This window comes from Equus przewalskii, chromosome 13, assembly GCF_037783145.1.
Source record: "Equus przewalskii isolate Varuska chromosome 13, EquPr2, whole genome shotgun sequence".
Lineage (NCBI taxonomy): Eukaryota > Metazoa > Chordata > Mammalia > Perissodactyla > Equidae > Equus > Equus przewalskii.
In genome coordinates this window covers 37417345-37428976 of record NC_091843.1, presented here as the reverse complement: position 1 = coordinate 37428976, position 11632 = coordinate 37417345, and the positions used below count along the sequence as shown (strand labels likewise).

At 43.0% G+C, this 11632-nt stretch overlaps 1 long non-coding RNA gene across 1 annotated transcript; it reads right to left on the bottom strand.

Annotated features, from left to right (window-relative positions):
- Positions 1–267: 267 nt before the first annotated feature.
- On the bottom strand, positions 268–11543 carry LOC139075305 (uncharacterized). Its single transcript, XR_011525562.1, has 4 exons — positions 11410–11543; positions 11149–11330; positions 9159–9265; positions 268–300 (listed from the first exon to the last, which is right to left on the bottom strand). It is a non-coding gene; the product is annotated as an uncharacterized lncRNA (long non-coding RNA).
- Positions 11544–11632: the final 89 nt, after the last annotated feature.

The window sequence follows — 11632 nt, the reverse complement described above, 5'->3', positions numbered from 1 at the left end:
AAGGGGTAATCTGTGTTTCTTTCACTCCCAATAAGCCCCTGGGCAATCTGACTTTTGGGTGTCAGCAGCAGCTGGTGACATCTGGTGATCATAACTTCCTTGAAGGCATTCTTTTTCTTCGGCAAAACAAGTTCATAAATCCTTGTGACCCTTGAGTCACCCTTCAAGTTAAACAAGAAAACAGCAAATAGACAAGATTAACTTCTTTTCATCTACGTTTGTGTTGGGAACAAGGTTGAAAAGTAATTTCATTGAATATTTACTTACCCTCAAGTACCTGGCTTCAAAAGTTTAAAGAGCCTTAAAAAAAAAAAAAAAAAAGTTTAAAGAGCCTTGAAGACACTTCATAGGATTTTGGACTCTGAGGAGGCTGCTGGTAAGGCTTACAGGAAAGTAAGAAAAATATTTTGGAAACTCAAGGAAAAGGGGTACTTGTTATGTAGGGGCAGGAATTTTAGCAACACTATTTTCATATATGTGGAAAGTAGAAAATGTGACTAATGAACTGGGTGATCTAGCCAAGGAGATTTCCAAGCAAAGTGTTGAAGATGCTAGCTAGTTTGTTCATTCTGCTTAGTAAATGTGAGAGGAGAGAGATAAACTAAAGAAAGGACTGTTAAACAAAAAGGAGCAAGGACTTGATGGTTTTGAAAATTCTCAGCCTCTCTCATTTTAGCTTCATTTTAGCAAGTAATGCTAAAATTAAGAATTGGCTTCTGAGAAAAGATTAAGTCCAGGACATTGAGAGGAAAATGTAGTTTAAAGATAAAGCTGAGGACTGTTATACCTTTTGTTAAAACCTCAGAAAGATTAAAGGAGGTGCTTCAGAGTACTATTCAGTCACCAAAGTCCCTTTAATGAGATTGACGGTATGCTTCACACATCTGTTGGGAGGAAAGTATATTTTGCATGTTGGAGGGATGGGAGTCATTAGGGAGCCAGAGAACAGGGTGTAGTAGGCAGCCTCTAAGGTGGTCCCCAATGATCCCTGCCTCCTGGTATCCACACTCTTGTGTAATCTCTCCCACTGAGTGAAGCTGGACTTATGGACTCACTTCTAACAAATAAAACACAGAAAAAAATGATGGGATGTCACTTCTGGGATTAGGTTACAAAAAGACTGTGGCTTCTGTCTTAAGTGCACACTCTCTCACTCTCATTCGATCACTCACCTTGGGGAAGCCAGCTGCCATGTTATGAAGCAGTCCTACGAGACCTTGCACCAGAAGCACTCAACTAAACTGCATTCAGACTCTTGACCCACAGATACTATGAGATGGTAAGTGTTTGTTGCTTTAAGCCACTAGTTTTGGGGGTAATTTGTTACACTGAAATAGATAACTAATACAGACTGACAGTGAGCCAGGATCTAAAATCTTCAATAGATTGGAGGTGGAGAAGTACAGAGGATAATACAACAAGGAAGAGAAATGAGTGGTAAACTTGAACAACACCTGATACGCAACTGAGTGTTTTTATGGAGGAGAGAGGAAGATTAGTTTAGAAGTGTCAGTGAGTAGCAAAGAGGACTTGAGTGGCACAAGAGGTGTAGGAGAAAAACAGTTATTTTTGAGGAACAATGCCCTCCGTACTGAGCGAGAGTTCGGTTAAAGCAAGAAAGAGAAGGGAACATCAGAAGAGGTTGAGGTGAAGGAGAAATATGCTGATGACTGCTTGCAAAATCTAGAGAATTCAGTGAATTGGTTTTAGGAGATAGGGTGGGGAAGGAGTTAGAGCCAGAAAAGAAGATATACAGAGCATAATAGGAGTCACAGTCTAGGGATGAGGATTCTTGGGTTTCTTGTAGCGATTGACATGGCAAGAATAAGGGGCATAGTGAACTTATTCTTGATGATGCCAAGGCGGATCTTTGCAAAGAGGATTCATTAATGGGAGAGGGGTGTGCGATCTTGCCAGAAGCATGGACGGTTCTAGGGCTCCCACTTGACTCCTGCTGATGGAAGCAGAAAGTTATGTGGAGGAATAGTCTTCCCCAAGCACAGGGGCTCCCTCTTAAGAAGAGGCTTTGAGTCAGGCACAGGAGCAGTCTCATTCTGAGAATATGGCCATCATCTTGACATCCGCAGATGGCAGCCTGCAAAGGAGCAGACTAATTCCAAACGTGTGGACTCCCTTTTGATTTCTATTGAAGGAGGTTTCTAGCGTAAAAATTTCTTTTCTAAGACTTTATTCTTTAGTGATAGTTAAAGAAGTTGGTAAACATTTAGAAACAAACATTCTTCACTATAGTGTTGTTAATACTAAAAAACTAAATCTACCCCTCTGTTTTTTAAAAAATTCCAAGTATTTAAGAATGCTCGCTTTACTATCCTGATTTTTTTTTCAAAGACTTAATTTTTCCTTTTTCTCCCCAAAGCCCCCAGGGACATAGTTGTATATTTTTAGTTGTGGGTCCTTTTAGTTGTGGCATGTGGGATGCCGCCTCAGCCTGGCTTGATGAGCAGTGCCACGTCCACGCCCAGGATCCGAACTGGCAAAACCCTGGGCCACCAAAGTGGAACATGAAAATTTAACCACTTGGCCAAGGGGCCAGCCCCCATGTCCTGATTTTTTTTTATTTTTTGGTTATTTTATTTTTAGTTTTTTTGGTGAGGAGGATTGGCCCTGAGCTAACATCTGTTGCCATTTTTCCTCTTTTTGCTTGAGGAAGATTGTCACTGAGTTAACATCTGTGCCAGTCCTCCTCGATTTTGTATGTGGGACACCACCACAGCATAGCTTGATGAGTGGTGCATAGGTCTGTGCCTGGGACCTGAACCAGTGAACCCCAGACTGCCAAAGCAGAGCTCATGAACTTAACCACCACACTACAGGGCTGGTCCCTGTCCTAATTTTTCTTTGGTTCTGTTTCCTGGGTTGGGCAGGGAGACATGAAGTCACCTGCTGGAAGATGGGCACTGCTACGCAGTGACCAAAATTGGTCTTACTCAAATCATCCCAGGTGCCTTTCCATTCCCCATTTTAAATTCTAATTTTAAGAACTCTGACATAATGAATATATGTATTCTAGTGAAACACTGCAGATTGAATACATGCATTTATTTCCCCTCCCTCACAAAACAACACAGGGATTTTCTTAAGGCATGAAACTCCAAAGTCAAAGGGAACAAAAGAGGAGCCAATGGCAGATGAAAAACAAAATTTGGAAAGGTGGAAAGCAACTGTATCTAAGTCTTGAGAAACCAAAAGCTGAGTGCCCACATAGGGGAAGCCAAGAAGCTTCTGCCACGGAACCCTACAGAGGCTCAGAAGTTGAACATGCCTAGTTCCCCTGAAGGCGTGGTGTTAGATAGGTTAAATGTTTGATTTAGGAAGCAGATTAGAGTCCCGTATTCCCTCCCCCATCCAGCAGAAGACTGCAGATGTTCTCTTTAGTAGCTGAATCAGAGAGATTCTAGGTTCGGGGAGGCCAGACACAACCAAGAAGGAGATCTGAAAGAAGTCGGAATAGTGAGAGCTCATAACCCCCTTCCCCGTGTGATTCCCAGAATTCTGACAGGAGACTGGACGACTTCTCTCTGGAAATACTGACCAGCCCTACAGCAAAGCCTTAAAGATACCAATTGTTTGCGGTTCCCCCAGTGAGCTGGCTGGGGGCCTGCCTTATCACTCTAGAGTGAGCCCCATCCGGGTGCACAGGGCTTCCTGTCAGCTTTTTAGTCCCTCATTATTAAGTATGAATGGATGGCCTAGCATCACCAGACTTTTGAGAGACGGCTCTAATGTTATGGGGGGTATGAAAGAACTTGAAAGAAGAAACAAAAGAAATCTTTAAAAAAAATTGTATCTTTGGGGGCCAGCCCCATGGCTGAGTGGTTAAATTTGTGTGCTCCACTTCGGCGGCACAGGGTTTCACAGGTTCAGCTCCTGGGCACAGACATGGCACTGCTCGTCCCACACAGCACAACCAGAAGGCCCTACAACTTTAACATGCAACTATGTGCTTGGGGGGCTTCAGGGAGAAGAAGAAGAAGAAAATAAAAAAAGAAGATTGGCAACAAGTGTTAGCTCAGGTGCCAATCTTCAAAAAAAAGAAAAAAAATTTTTTTAAAAAAAGAAAAATTGTATCTTCAGAAAGTTAGAACATAAAATTGCCATCATGAAACAAGAACAGAAGATTATATTTTAAAAAAAAGAAATATTCCAAGAATAAGAGAAAACTCTTAGGTATTAAACATTTGAGGCAGAAATAAAAAGAATTTAATAAAAAGTTTAGAAGATAAAGTTGAGGAATTCTCTTAGAAAATAGAAAAAAAAAGATGGAAAACAGGAAACAGGAAGAGATAAAATGAGAGAATCCATCCAGAAGGTCTGATACTCCCCTCCATACACAGAAAAATAATTGTAGAAAAAGAGAATGTAGAAAATGAAGGGAAAGAATACAAGAAAGTTTACCAGAACAAAAAGACATATATTTATAGACGGAAAGAATCCATGTACTAAAGACAAGAGATGAAAAAATTCTACACCAAAGCCACATCTTTTTCAAATTTCAGTATGCTAGGGATAAAAAAAGTTTCTGAAAGCTGCCAAGGGTGGTGGGGGAAAGAAGAGATAATCTACAAAAGACCAGCCCTCAACATGGCATAAGACTTCTCAGCAGCAGCAGTGGAAACCAGAAGACTTTGGAACAATGACCTCAACACTCTGGGGGAAGATTATTCCCAACCTCCAATTCTATACCCTACCAAAATGTTAATTTTTAAAAAATGTTAAGTATCAATCAAGTGAGGGTAGAATAAAGGTTTTTCAGCCATGAAAGGTCTCAAAAAGTTTGCTTCCTCTGCACCCTTTCTGAGAAAGCTACTGAAATATATTACCCACCAAAATAAGGGAATAAACAAAGACAAAATTTAAGAAGTTGATGTGCAACAAAGTAAGGAATCGAAGTGAACCCCCATCCTGGTGCTGAAAGACAATACTAAGATGACAGCTGTGCAGGACGTAGGGCAGAAACGAGGCCAGATTGGAGCAGATCTGAGGCCTAAATGGTGTGAGAGGTGCTTCAGATAATCGGCAGAGTTTGGGGTTGAAGCGGTGATAACTACGTAGAAAACTAAGCAAACGACAAAAGAAAAGATAATTATTTGTTCCAAGGAAAACAAAAAGACTTGTTGGGAAAGAAAAGTAAGCCTGGTTTACACCTCTAAATAGTATTTAGGCGATCATAATGAAAACACTGAATATTAACCTAAGTAAAATTATAATTTAACTATATTGGGAGATGGGAAGATGAAAAAGATGGATTTGTGTTTGGTGCGTGGGGAAAGAAAAGAGAGGCATCATCCCTGGTGGAAAGTCAACAGATAATACCTAAAATTGAAAAACCAATAAACAGGAATCAAATAGGTCTTTTAGAAATATGAAGAAATATGGAGGTAATGCTAACAGCATCAGATACAAAAACTGAAAGTTGCTCCTTTTTGAGAGGAAAATGGGGGTATAGTTGAAGAGGGCTGCTGCTTTCCATAACAAAGCTTACAGAACTATTAACTCTTATGAGCATGCTTAATTTTGATTTAATTTAAAAATTAAGAGAAAACAAGGTAGATGGATATGTAGTGTCACAGAAAGGGGTCCATGATATAAAAGTTTAAAAACCAAATTGAGGAATAACAGCACAATTCTATTTTTTTAAATTATATATATATATATAGGGGCCGGCCCGGTGGCGCAGCGGTTAAGTTTGCATGTTCCACTTCTCAGTGGCCCAGGGTTCGCCGGTTTGGATCCCGGGTGTGGACATGGCACGGTTTGGCAAGCCATACTGTGGTAGGCGTCCCACGTATAAAGTTAAGGAAGATGGGCACGGATGTTAGCTCAGGGCCAGTCTCCCTCAGTAAAAAGAGGAGGATTGGCAGCAGTTAGCTCAGGGCTAATATTCCTCAAAAAAAAAAATTATATGTGTATATATAACATTTGTATGTGCAGAGAAAACAATGCACGCTAAACTGTTCACAATGGTTACCTACAGGGAGTGAGATGGGGGAGAGTCTCGTCTTTTACATTACATATTTCCATTTTATTTAATTCTCTATTTAATTCTCTTGGTAACAAGCCTGAATCACAATACGTTTTTTTTTAAGATTTTATTTTTTCCTTTTTCTCCCCAAAGCTCCCCGGTACATAGTTGTATATTCTTCGTTGTGGGTCCTTCTAGTTGTGGCATGTGGGATGCTGCCTCAGCACAGCTTGACGAGCAGTGCCATGTCCGCGCCCAGGATTCGAACCAACGAAACACTGGGCCGCCTGCAGCGGAGCGCATGAACTTAACCACTCGGCTACAGGGCCAGCCCCACAATACTTTTTTTTAAAGCACATTTGTTCATGTGTGCACATCAAATACTTGTTTGGTTGATAACTTTCTCAATTATGCCTTATGTCCACAAGCACCCTGCGAGTTTTCAAGGACAAAGCTCATCATGGGAGCTTTATTATATATGCACCACAGCGCCAAACACTGGGCTGATTACCCATTAGGCGTGTGCTCAGCAAAGGCTGAAATTGCTGCGCTGAATCCTGCATCAGAGCAACAAAGAGCCTGTTATACCACTCACTGCCACCAGATGGCAGGTCTCTATCAGAAGTCCTCCTTTATGGCACTTCCTCATTACCCTCACTCCCCCTCCAACCTTTTCACAGAGTACTTTATCTCACTGTATTGTTATAAATTGTTTAAGCTTATCTCTCTAGGATCAGACTGAGAGCTCCTGCAGGGATAAAAACATCAACTAAGGCTAATTCATCTCAGACCCCTAAGTGTTGAGTATTGGCCTGAAAAAAGTAGGTAAATATTTTTAGAATGAATAAATGGATGAATGCACACAAATTCCTCTGAAAACTAATACAAATCACACAATCATCCCAATATTTTATTCCCCAACAATCAATAAACATTACTTGGGAACTTCTGTGTCCTATCCAGTGTCCAAAGGTGGGAGTTTAGAACAGTGAGAGAATAAAAAATATAATAAAGGAGTTTTAGCTATCTGAAATCTCCCCTTGGATGAGCCCCGCCCCCCCCCCCCCAAACCTTCCTAGGCTAATGCTGAAGATATAGCTTCTGCCGTCTGGGCACCTCAGTCTGACGGGAGACACATGCTATCCTTGGAGAGATCCCCGTGTGGTTGGGATTGACAAAGCCCAGCTCTAGGGGGCTTGCAGATTGATGAAGGAAACACACCTTCAAACAGGAAACAGATCTAGTCACGCCTTGCAGATTTATCCCCTCTAACCTACCCCAGCCCTCATAGACCCATGTGTTCAACAGACCACCAACTGCTCCTATTTTCCACGCAGGAGGACCTCCTATTTTCGTCCCCACACCTGGAACACTGGATCTGAAAGGGAAAACTAAATCTCCTCTTCCTTCCCTGAGCATATGTTGAGGAACTTTGCAAGTCATCGAGGCTAAATTGGGGGGCCAAAGGGAGGGTCAGGAGCTCAAGCAGCTGTGGCATTTGGACGGGGAGTCAAGTATCCCCAGGGGGTGGGAAGAGACAAGCTTCCAGGGAGGAGGGGTGGAGACCAGAGACTGAAAATCCCTGAGCTCTGCTCAGTGTCACAGCTCAGAGGAATATGCATAGAGCCTCATTGTCCCCCTTCCCCACCCCCTTATCTAATTAGGAGAGGAGTGTAAAAAGTCAGAAGTCCTATCTGGCTTCTGGCATTCTCCGGCCACCTCCACCCTCACCCCACCCTCCCACAGCATCCCCTCCCCAACTTGCTCCACAATCTAAACAGCCCCTGTAGGCTCAGTGCCCTGGAAAGAGTTGGAAAAGAAATGTGGAGGAACCAGGGATTTGGGGATTTTAGTGAAAGTGCACATTTGGAAAGAAGCGTTAGCCTGGGATGCATACCATCATCATCACAGGGTAGCTAACCATCCAGCTTTGCCCAAGGTTTAAGCACTGAAAGTCCCAACACCACAGGAAACCCCTCAGTCCTGGACAAACCAGGATGGTAGGATCCAAGCTTTCTTGGCCCCAACTCACTATGTAACCCTAAGTAAGTCCCCTCTCTCTGTGCCTCAGTTACCTCCGTGTAAAATCGGACCTCTAGCTCAGACACTCTGTGGTTCTATGAATGGCCTCTAGATTTCCTGAAGCTGGACATTGCAAGGGTGACTCTGGCTTATTTATTCCTCCTTGAGTATAGCCACCAATGCTTCCCTAGGACTCCTGGAATCTCAACATACTGGAACATCAGAGGTGGAAGGAGCCTTCAGGATTATCTGGTCCTAGCTCCTTCCTAGCTTGATGAACCCCTTTCCAGAGGTACGTGCATTTATTCATTGTATTCCACTTACCACTTTCTGCCTATATAGCTAGATATACACTTTGTCTCCTGTTTACCAGATGATAAGCTCCTTGAGGGCAGGTAGCAAGAACTATGGCTTAGCAAGGGTTAAAGCCTTGCACAGGGCCAGCCCGTGGCTGAGTGGTTAAGTTCGTGCACTCTGCTTCCACGGCCCAGGGTTTTGCCGGTTGGGATCCTGGGTGTGCACATGGCACTGCTCATCAGGCCATGCTGAGGCGGCGTCCCACATAGCACAACCAGAGGGACCTACAACTAGAATACACAACTATGCACTGGGGGGCTTTGGGGAGAAGAAGAAGGAGAAGAAGACAAAAAAAAAAGTTTTGCACATAACCAGAACAAACAAATATTTGGTGTTAAACTCCACAGAGAAATCTCTTGCATTGTATCTCCCAGTGGCCTAGAGGGAGGACACAGGGCTCTGACGGTGTGCTGAGAGGCAGCTTATCCCAGCTCAGAGGGCTGACTGTTAAATTTTCAGGAATTTGGCAAACTGGTTGTTAAACACAGCCATTATTAAAAATTAAATTATATAAACTTACAATTAAATAAATTATATTAAAAACAAAGACAATAACTGCTCAAAATTCATCACTTCCTAAATATTTTACTACATTTTACTATTATCTAGACTCTGAAGGCTATTTACATCTGTTATATCTATATGATAGAAATATTATATAATGATGTGCTAGCTCTTCTCAAGTCCATGTTGGTAATTTGAAATCGGCCATGATGGGAGTATTTACACCATGGAAATCAGCAAATATTACCAATCATAGCTCCTGTCACACCAAAGCTAGTTGTTAAACACCTACTACCACACTACTGCAGGTTCAGAGACACTACTATTCTGTCTTGTCATAGGCCCACTGTGTCTCCGCTGTCATCTTCTGCTCTGGTCTTCAGTTCCAGATTTCCATTCCTGGAAGAGAGAAACCAAGAGTTGAATCATCACTTAAATACTAAAGAGAGAATAGAGCTGGGGTTAAGGAAATGATGCACAGATTGCCTGCAAATGATTTGTAGACTCCGATATGGAGTGCCTGTCTCTGGCTCTTCTCTCCTTCCAGGGGACCCTCTTTCCAGATTGAAGGACTTTGGTCAATCGAGCACCGGGGTGTTATGTAGACAGAGCCCCAAAGGACTCTGAAGAAGGTGTTTGTTGCCCTCCAGGTATCCATCTTACAGTCTACCCTGATGGCCAACTGAAGAATTCAAAGATAAATAAGATGAGACTTCCTCATTTCCAGCCTACAATCACCTCTGGGATTAATAAATTCTTTAAATCTTAAAAATAGGATTCTAGCATATAAGAGAGCTGGAAAAGTCTTTAGAGGTCATTCAATGTTCCACGTTTTCCCCACTCCCTCATTTTACAGATGAAGAAACTGAGTCCCTGTGGTAGGAAATTGCTTACCCAAGGTAAGCTTACAACAAATTCATGGCCAAAGCCCAGGGCTCCTACTACCTGGAGCAGAGGCCTTTCCTTAACATTCTAAATTCCTGTTAAAGAAACTGTATGATCGTTAGAGAATCGGAGCACCAGCGAGCCCCAAGTTTGCACACAAAAAGCTCACTACCTTCCCCTCTGCTTCCTAGAAAGTAAAGAATATTTTTATAGAGTACCAACTAAATGCCAGGTGCCACGGGAACACAGAAGAATAAGATCCACTCATCATAGACAGGAGGTGAATGGAGAGTCACACTTAAGGCTCAAGGTGCGTGGGGGGACTACCTTGGGTCTAACACTAACCCTGTTCTGACCCCACAGCCAGTGCCATGGAAATCAACCCTGCTTTTTCACTTTTAAGAAGCGAAAGTTAAACATTAGATTCTTGACTGGGAAAAATAGGACACAGAGAAAAGACCACTGAGGCACATGCAATGCGCTTTTCCCAAGTGACTCAAGTCTGGACACCTCTTTTCCCCAAGGAGAGAAGCCCACAAGCAAGCAAAGGAGAACTGGCTGGTCTGAGAGGCAGAGCTTTAGTCCACTAAGGACGTTTTACATTTGCAACATTCACACCCATCCTCCTACAAAAATGAAACAGAAACAAAGACATACAAAATAGGAGCCCAAATTTCTCATTAGATTTGACATATCTAAAATCACTCTGTCAAATTGCTGTAAAAATTTCTAAATACTTCCATTTCTGTACTTATCTTGTCATAGAAAGATGACACTTTGCAGACCAACACCAAACCTGGCCCATACTTTCGATGTACTGCCCTAAAAAGGCCTGGGACTTCTTGACCCCTGGAACTCCTGTGGTGGGGGATGTCTGAACTCCCTTTCTCAACCAAATCAGGGCCAGAGTGCTGGGAAGTGATCTGGATGTGGATGGTCACAGGGCAATGAGTCAGGGCTGTGACTTCCTGTTTGTACCTTCCTCTGACTCTAGCCTGCCTTCCCCAGCCCTGGGAAAGAGCTTCACCAGCAGAGGAAGATTTCTATCCCTCCACCATAGTCCCTAACCCTACCTAATGTTGTCTTGGGTCCCTACTAGGGGCCACAAGTTCTTTCATTAACTTGTTCATTCGTTCATTTGCTCATTCATCCAGTAATCTTCTTACGCACTAAGAATACAAAGTGAATCTAAAGACAGATTCCTACCTAAGGAGTGATGTCCTAGCAACGACGTGGTGTCTGAAAGAAAGGCATCAGTTTTTTCAAGTATAGCCCTTGGTGGCCCAAAGGTTGATTCTCACAGATACAAGTCTACAAGAGTTAACAAACTAGAGATCTAACCCTCAAATACAAAATTATAGACCTACTAGGAACGAAGGAAATTTACCAGAACTTACTTGGTTAGAATGTGGTAGAAAGGACTGTTGCAGAGATGGCCTCAGAAGCGTTTCTGCTCCATGGTCCCAAGATTCCATGAGTTTACAGTCACCAAAGGAGGAGGTAGGAATGGTGCACTCACTTACTTGGGTAAATGAGTAGGAGGAGGCCCCCAGTAGAGCCCCTCCATAATTATTAACACCTTGGGGAGGAAGGCAGGGCAAGGAGTGGGTTCTCAGTGACAGATGCAGACACTGTGCTCTGAGGGATAGGTGACTTACCTTCAAGGTCGGGAACCGCACCTGTTCCAGGCTACAAGATTCTGAGAAATGAGCCCTCAAGCAGGAAGAGACAAAAGTCTGAAATACAGAAGAAAGAAACCTCGAGAGTAGGGAAAGGCTTCAGCCCCTCTGTCAGCCTGGGAGGGAGGAAGGGCAGGCGGGGCGGGGCAGAGTGGGGCGGGGCTTTCCTTGAAGCTTTGGGCTGAGTCCCTCCTTCCTGGTC